Genomic DNA, 8,957 nt, shown 5'->3' on the forward strand with positions numbered 1-8,957 from the left:
TTTGCTCCAAATCCCACGCTCCTCAGAAACTGCCCAGAGAACTGACATCCTGGAAACTTCCCGAGATTTCCTGATGGCATTTATTCCCCGGTCATGGTAAGCACTTCCTGGTTGGATGGTCACTTTGGCTGACTGTAGACGCTGAGATAGTGTGTGATGCTTTCAGGTTCAGAGGATATCCACCATCTGTGGTCCTATCATCAGAGACAGGAACCCGAGAGTCTACATTATGCCTTCTCCTGAGTGAAGTTTGCACGACCACATCTAAAGAGCTGATAACAAAGCAGGCTAGAAAATGCAGATCTGAAGCCTTCTCCATTGAGATCTGTGCACCGGATTTGATGTCCCTTTCCCCCTATTCTGTCATATCGTTGTAAAGCATTTTTTTAAAAAAGAATTTATTTAGGGGCACCTGGGTGGCTCAGTGGGTTAAGCCTCTGCCTTCAGCTCAGGTCATGATCTCAGGGTCCTGGGATCGAGCCCCACATCGGTCTCTCTGCTCAGCAGGGAGCCTGCTTCCTCCTCTCTCTCTCTGCCTCTCTGCTTGCTTGTGATCTCTGTCAAATAACATCTTTAAAAAAAAAGAAGCATTTATTTATTTTAGAGAGAGAGTGTGGTGGGGGGGCAGGGGCAGAGGGAGAGAGGGAGAGAGAATCTCAAGCAGACTCCCCACTGAGCACAGAGCCCAATGTGGGGCTCAATCCCAGAACCCCGAGATCATGACCTGAGGCGAAACCAGGAGTCGGTGGTTTAACCGACTGAGCCACCCAAACGCCTCTCACGTAAAACATTTTTTAAAGTTAATTCTTGATGGCATTTTATATCTATCCCCCCACCCCCCCACTCATTCTGGAATTAATAACCCGTTGCAATACTGTCAGGACTGGATTGGTAGTGTCATTTATACCCCAGTTTACCAACTGAAGGCCCACAGAAGGGATTTATCTAGTGTAATTCAGTTGCCTGCATTGAAGAACAAGGGAATTACACATAAAACTTGCAATTTTGGCCTTCTCTTAAAAAGAGGAAAATCTATCAACTCTGGACTAGCGTACCAGCAATGCATAGGAGCTGAGTGGTAGCGGACGCCTTCATGGGCTTCCTGGGCCCCCTGCTCATTAGAGGCATCAATCACTTGGCCATTTTCAGTTACTTTTTGCCTCTCACAGTATCCGGGTTTGCAAAACTCGCCCTGGCTTTTGAGACCCAGATAGATGACTGGCAGAGGGGAAGAAACGTCCTATAGAGGTCGTGCAAGTAGTAAGGTTCATTAATGCGACGTTAATAACCCATTAATGCGACGTTAATAACCCCTTCGATTATTTTCTCAAGAGCACCATCTGCAAACCCTAGTCTCCAGGCTTTTGTGATTTTCACCCAATGGTCACGCCTGGTACTTTCTCATTGAGATGAGGCAAACCCTGTTTGAAGGTCAGGACAAAGGCAAGATCGCATAGAATGTCAGGGCTGGAAGAATATGGGTGAAATCACTCAAATTCTCACTTTACTGAGATCCAGACACGAGCAGGTCTTGCCACAGTGGCTTCCTGGTGGCAGAGCGGGGACTGTGGAATTCCTGCACCCGGGGTCTTTGGTTCACACTATGGGTGGTGTTTCTCTGCTCACCTGTACTAAGTTTTCGCCTGGTGTGTGCAAATCACCAGACCAGGAAAACCATCCCACTGTGAGAGCTGTGTATCATGTATTGGTAATGGTGGATCGTGCTCAGTCTGGTGTTTCACAGAACGGAGGCGGGCAGTAACACTCAGCAAGACACCCAGTACAGGGTCACTTTTACCACAGTATTGGAGAGTCAAGTAGTTAAAGGTACTCAAAGGTCTCTTCCAGGTTTCTACATAATACAGGAACTCATTCTCTAACAGCCCTGATACCATCTTGCTTCCAATCCATTAATTCAATGGACAAGACACTCTGTACCTCTCCAAGACATTTGTCCTCTGTGTTGTTGGGTTGTTAGAAACATTTCAGTTTCTTGGTGATGGCAAATGAAGTCCGTTTCCTTGTGACCCATGGGTGCCGGTTCTACCTTCACAAGGAACACGAAGATGCGTGTCCTCCTTCATAGTGTGTCATCTGGGCTGCCCTCAGTCTCCCCGAGGTCCCAACTCCCACTATGCCTTCTGTTGCTTACAGCCATTCTTCTATGTGGCCAGGCTTTGGGGCCAAGGTCACTTCCTTCACTATTAAAATGGAACAGTTCCAAGCTAAAATAAAATAACATAAAATAAAATAATAAAATAAAATAAATAAAATAAAGTGAAATAAAATAAAATGGAACACTTCAAAAATAAAATAACATAAAATAACAAAATAATAACAAATAAATAAAATAAAATAAAATGGAACACTTCAGTGATCCATGACTTGAGAAATGATAGGTCAAATCTCTAAACTCAGCTTTGCTAAAGCCAAATGGGGATCCAGGCTGTAGAGACTTTCCATGGCTTATAAACAGCGATAACTGAACACGTTTCCTGCAGTGAGACTGCCCTCTGTCCAGGCCATAGCTTCTATTAGTGACCACTGAGTTTCAGAATTACGTTTTCCGCCACAAACCCTGTCAATGGTTCATGTGCCCACGCTCTGGCGGATGGTCCCACCTTTGACCCACCTTTTCTACATTGTTTCTCTCAAGTCAGTGACATAAATGAGGCTACTTCCTTTGTCCACCTTCCTGAGTGGGAACATGGAGGTGCCTGACCTTCTCCATGTGTCTTTGGGAATACCCTGTTCCTCTAAGAATGCAGCTGCCCTGATCCATGCTTTAACCTCAGGTCTAAGGTCATAGGGTTTGAATCCTACACCCATCACTCAGTTACGGTGTGACCTTGGGTAAGTTATGGAAACTCAGCTTCCGCTTTGTAATTTAAAGAATGGGTATGTTATTAGTCCAGTTGTTGCCTGCTGCATACTAATGGCTTAAAAAATCTTTGTTATTGTTCTTCCTCATGCTCTGAAGTGTCCCAGACTGCTCATGTGCCAAGTGACCTTCCTCACGGGACCTCCTATATCCCAGGGTCCATAACTCCCTGTCTCTAGTTGGTGCCGACACTTTCTGTCCCTTAGCTGAGTCTACAACAGTGTCTGACTCCAGCCCAAAGCATGCATATATGTGTACATGTATTTATATACCCTGCTATATCTTTCACAGTGTGGCCTTTTTTTCTCCTCCAACATGCTGGGTTCCAATTCCAAAACACACCATGGTGGTAATATCAACAATTCTATGTTTATTCCCTGTTTTGTGTCTGGAGGATCCACAACTTGGTTTCTAGACTAAATAAGTGACTATCAATCCGTCACCACTGGAATCCAGCAAATCCTCCGGTTGCCATGTCAACCACACTCAGAATCAGAGAGTTACCAAGTTGGAAGGAACCCCAGGACATCATGTGATTCTGTCCTGTTGGCCCAGTGATTCCCAAGTTTCGGTATGGATACGAATCCTGGAGGATCCTATCAAAAGTTGATTCCATTCTGGATGATTCGTGTAGGCACTCAGCCCTCAAGGAGGCAGAGCATGACTCCCCCTTCTTTAAGAGGGGGCTGTGCTTGGTGGCTTCCTTCTGAAAGGGTCAGTACCCAAGGGGTTGGGAGGAGAGTACCTACAGAAGAGAAACCTACAAACTTTACCGGGGTAATTAGGACTGACATCAATAGTGATAAGTTCTCTTGATAGGGCGTACACTTAATACGAAGTGATGAGAACGGCATTTCATGTTGGAATCTTCCTCCAAAATGTATAACCCCAGCCTAACCATGCAAAAAACATCAGGCAACTCCCAGTTGAGGGATGCTTTGCAAAATACATGACCAGTACTCCTCAAAACTGTCAAGGTCATTAAAAATAAAGAAAGTCTAAGAAACAGCCAAAAGTCACCAAGAGATACCACCCTGAACGTGCCCGATCTCGTCTGATCTCGGAATTAAGCAGGGTTGGGCCTGGTGAGTACTTGGGTGGGCAAAACAGCCAAGAAGAACCTCAGGAGACATGACAACCAATTGTAACATGGTGTCTGGGATGGGATCCTGGCACAGAAAGGGGACGTTAGGTAAAAACTAAGGAAATCTGGATAAAGCATTGACTGTAGTTAATAATAAGGTGTCCTATTGGTTCATTGACTGTGACCAGTTACCACACTAATGTAAGATGTTAATCATAGGGTCAGTGGGTGTCGGGGATATGGGAACTCTCTGTACTGTCTTCACGACGTTTCCATAAACCTAAATGCTTCTAAAGTGAAAAGTTTATAGGAGAGGTGCCTCGTGGCACAGTTGGGTTAAGCATCTGACTCTTGGTTCTGGCTCAGGTCATGAACTCAGGGTCGTGAGATCGAGCCCCACGTCGGGGTCCCCACTCCGCCAAGAGTCTGCTTGAGATTCTCTCTTGCTCTCCCATTGCCCTCCCCTTTCACATGCTTTCTCTCCAAAATAAGTAAATAAAATCCTAAAGTGAAAAGTTTATTTTAAAAGGGCTATTCTGAGATCTTCCCCAGGGATTTTGATTTAGAAGATGTGTTTGAGTGGGAGGGGTTTCAGTTTCCTGTGTTATTAACACACTCTCTCTTGATGATTTGGATGCAAGCCAATCAACCATAATTTGGATGCTTGGAGAACCCTGGAGTCTTCTGAAGGTTCTCATTTGGGACGGCACTTTGATTGCCCGTGTCCTTCTCCAGATGCTCTGATTTACTTGATCTGGAGTGTGGCCTGGGCATTTGAGGTTTTTGAAAATCCCTGAGGTGGTTTTAGTTCAAGGCCATGAGGTTAAAAATCACTTCCCGGACATGTGTTGTCTAATACGGTAGCCACACACAGATACCAAACCTTTCCATCCCGGCGGAAAGTTCTGTGGGACAGTGCTGCTCTGTAGCATGGGTGTGAAGGGCCTCCAAGGGGAAGAATCCCGAAGGATTCCCTATGAGTAAGACGTGGGAGAGGCCACACTGAACCACTAAAGAAGATCAGAATAACCAACTCGTCCTGGTTGGCCCAGGACTTTCTCAGGCACTGACAGTTCCGCACCCCGGAACCCCTTCAGTTAGAGGCAGACCAAGACAGTCACCTTGGCGATCCAAGATTTCTGGGGAGGAGGGTTTCAGCCAGGAGGATTCTGGGAAGTTTGAGCCTAGCAGGGGTGGGGGGTACAGGTAGAGAGGTGAACGGCTGAAGGTCACTCCAGGCAGAGAAGAGGGACCAAAAGTCCTGAGCTGCGAACCGGTCTCTTAGTGGGAAAGTCTACCGTTCAGTAGCCCTGGGGCCGTGTTGGAGCCTAGTGCTTGCGAGGGAGCCAGATAAGGGAGAAGAAGCTTGAGAAATTAAGTGCAGTTCAGAAAGACACAATAGAGGGTGTCCTTCTCCTCCCGGGATTTAACTCAGCGTGTAAAGCTCTCCGTTCTGCACGGGCAAGCCTCATTTCCTGAGTCATCCTGACCGTGAGAATGTTGAAGTCGTTGTGTCCAAAATCCAGCAGGGTGCAATTCAGAAGCCCAGCAGGCATTGTCTGCTTCCAGGAACGCAGCGCAGTGAAATAAACGCAGAGCACTCGAAGGGAGTCTCTTAACCTTGAAACACATTACATATTCTTGACACTTGGAAAAGCTTCCAGGAGTCCACAGGCTTCCTCTGTTTTCCTTACTGGCTTCATGGGATCACGGACAGACAGCTTTATGGTACTCAGATGCCTCTCTTAAGACAGGACCCGGGTACTATCTCCAAAGTGTCTATTAAATGTTAGTAAGTATGCTTAATGTCAACACCATGCATGGAAATCTTTTTTTTTTTTTTTTTTTTTTAACTGAGAAACTGTTACAAAGGCCTGGGCATGCAACAGGAAACATCTGTGTGTGTGCTGGGGTAGGCTTGCCACACGTGCGTGCTCCCATCCTAATCCCAAAGCCTTGGGGGCTTGGTACCTGAGACAGGAAAAAAAAAAAAAGGAACTTTGCAGATGTGATTAATTTACTAAACTTAAAATGGGAAGATTATCCTATGTTAATCCTAAGAGCCCTTTGAAGAGGGAGGCGGGATGGGTAGAGTCAGAAATTGAGATTTGAAGATGGTTTATTGTCAGCCTTAGCGGGGAGGGGCTACACACCGGGGAACACAGGCCACCTCTGGAAAACAGGTGACCGGGAAACAGATTCTGCCTCACCCCCGCCTTGATGTTGGCCCCATGAAACCTCGTGCGAATTTCCGACCTCAAGAACCGGAATATAGTAAATTCTGTTGTTTGAAGCCAGTCTGTTCATTGGGATTCGTTAAAGCAGCAACAGGAAACAAACACAGCATGTCAAGGTCTTGGGGTCAAGTTTTCCTCTTCACCTTTGTTGTCTGAGCAAGTGTCTTTCTCACCTGTAGATCCGGGTCCTTCTTACAGAACATCCGAGGTCAAGATGGAGTTCCAGGGCTCTGCTCATTTTATTCTCTGCATCTCACGACTGCCTTGTGATAACATAGGATTATTAATGGAATTTTTCATTCCATTTCATTCATAAGAATGCTCAGGCAGGAGCACCGGGGTGGCTCAGTTGGTTAAATGTCGGCCTTCAGCTCAGGTCAAGATCTCAGAGTCCTGGGATGGACCTCCACGGAGCCTGCTTCTCCCACTCCCTCTGGCTCTCCCCCGGGGTCATGTGCCCGTTTTCTTTCTATCAAATAAATAAAACCTTAAAAAAGAAAAGAAAGAAAGAAAGCTAAGGCAGACAGAGGACCCCAGGGCTGGCAAGCAGTAGATCCAGAACTTGAACTCTGCACCGAAATCCCTCCAAAAATGTTTGCTTTGTACAAAGCCAAGGTGTGAGGACTGATAGTCACTGCATTCCTTCCATAGGCTGCATGTTATTCCCCTCACGTGGAGTGTGCGAAGTGCCTTCTCCCATGAGAGAGTCCTTGGGCTTCTCAGATTTTGAGTTAATGAGAAGACTAGTAACATTAAAGCCATCTAACCCCCAAATACCAGCCCTCCCACCTCCATGGGAGGCGTCAAATTAAACTTGTCCTGAAGATCTCATGGTGCTCAAGTGGAGAGCAGAGCAGAGCCTGGCGAAGGTGTGCAGGTGACGTGAGAGGGGCCGTGTGTAGTCTGGGGGTTTCATGCATTTGTCTGCCTGCGCTGTCTTAGCGCAGCTCGGCCTTGGGATGTGAGATTTCCGGGACCTGGAGAATGTCAAGAATGGGAGACAGAAAAGTCACCTGGCTCTTACTGTGTCTTCTCCGATGAGATAACTCTTATGAGCTGACTATAATACGGAACAACCCATGAGTGTGATCCGTCTGGAGAAAGCAACTCCTACAGCCCAAATTCGCAACAGCAGCACAGAATCATCTCACCAGAATCCAGATGGTACGGGTGTTTGCCGGGATTGACAATGGTCTAACTCAAGCCTACATGGTGATGGTGCTAGAGAATGATCAAGAACTTGTTAGGCAATTATTGAGCACTCACTGTTTACTCAGCTCTAGACCATGCCCACCCCACCGAGAGAGGATGAAACTTTTCCCAGATCTTCAGGGATTGATCATAAATCATCACTGGGTAATGTTACCAAGACGGCATTCATGATGTTTGTGGAACAGCGCGTCTGGAGAGGATTCTTGACTATGTGCTTAGGGTTTGGAATTTATTTTATACTTTTCCTGAATGGCAGCCGAACCATCAGACACTTCTGTTTTGCTAATTGGCTCGTAGCTCCTTGGATACAGAAGGTATCTGGCCACTTGGCTGGAGATTTCTCTGTGCATGCACATATACACGGGGTGCTGCTTTCTCTCAGTGAAGGGACTTGGATGGCCACAGAAGTATAAATCTCAAACCAGACAATGAGACCATTTAATCACCTGCCCAGAAATTTACTTTCAGTTATAGGTCCTCTCTGGTTAGTATCACAGATGAAGAAAAGAAAAAGGGGGTGGGGAGGAAGAGAGACAAGGAAGGAGGGAAGGGAAGAAAGGAGGGGAGGGAGAAAGAGAAAAAGGGCAAAAAGCTCCTAAGAAAAACTAAATCTTGAGTCTCCTTGTAAGTATGTCTGTTTACATCAGTCTGGTTATTGTCAGGGCTGTCATATACACTACCATTATCAAGGAGGAAATTAATGCAAAAATTAATAAGGTGAGTACCACGACTCTTGTCTGTGGTGTTTAGAGAGACAGTCACCTTACAAAGCTACCAGGCATGACACAGACACTCCCTGAGACGGGAATACGACCTCTAGGCCAAAGGCCCTCTAACCAGGAAAACAAGGGATTTTTGCTTCACCTGGTCCCTGAGATTAAAAACCACTGGTTTAGTCCTGCAGACCGAATTTCACGTTACATTATGAAATCTTCATATTTGAGCATTCAGACTGTTGTGTTTTCTGGTTGATAAAAACTAGACTCATTTGCCAGATTCTGAAAAACACAGAGAAATCTGTTATTATTTATGTAGTCTTAAGCCATTTGAAATGTTCTCCTAATCCACAGTGCCGCCTCTCCAAGATGAACCCACGTGTATGTGCGTGCGTACCACCAATCCAACAACGTACCACACCCAGTAACGGGAGTGAACAGCTGCTCACAGCTGTCAAATAAAGCCATTCATTCTGGGACTGCTCTCCCGTATCAGCAGTCTGGAAGTACTCACGCTATCCATCCCCAAGATTTCTATTATGAATTTAGTTCGGACCCTGGCTTGGAGGAGAGGAGCAGACAAATGTCAAACACTGGAGCTCACCACTGACCCCTGGGCATGAGAGCTCACAGCCAGATCCATGCCCGCTGCCTGCCTGTCTTTGAGATACTCACCTGCCTCTCTGTCACCTGTCAAATGGGTCAGCAGGTAGAGAGGGGGGTCAGAGGGATCCCGCCCACCCTTGAACACGCCCCTTTCTCTCCCAAACTGTTTCTGGGACAAGGGGCAGCATGGACTCTGGTCAAAAGTGGCCCGTCATCATTCT

The sequence above is a fragment of the Enhydra lutris genome, unplaced genomic scaffold, assembly GCF_002288905.1.
Source record: "Enhydra lutris kenyoni isolate GAN:26980312 unplaced genomic scaffold, ASM228890v2 scaffoldscaffold12, whole genome shotgun sequence".
Classification (NCBI taxonomy): Eukaryota; Metazoa; Chordata; class Mammalia; order Carnivora; family Mustelidae; genus Enhydra; species Enhydra lutris.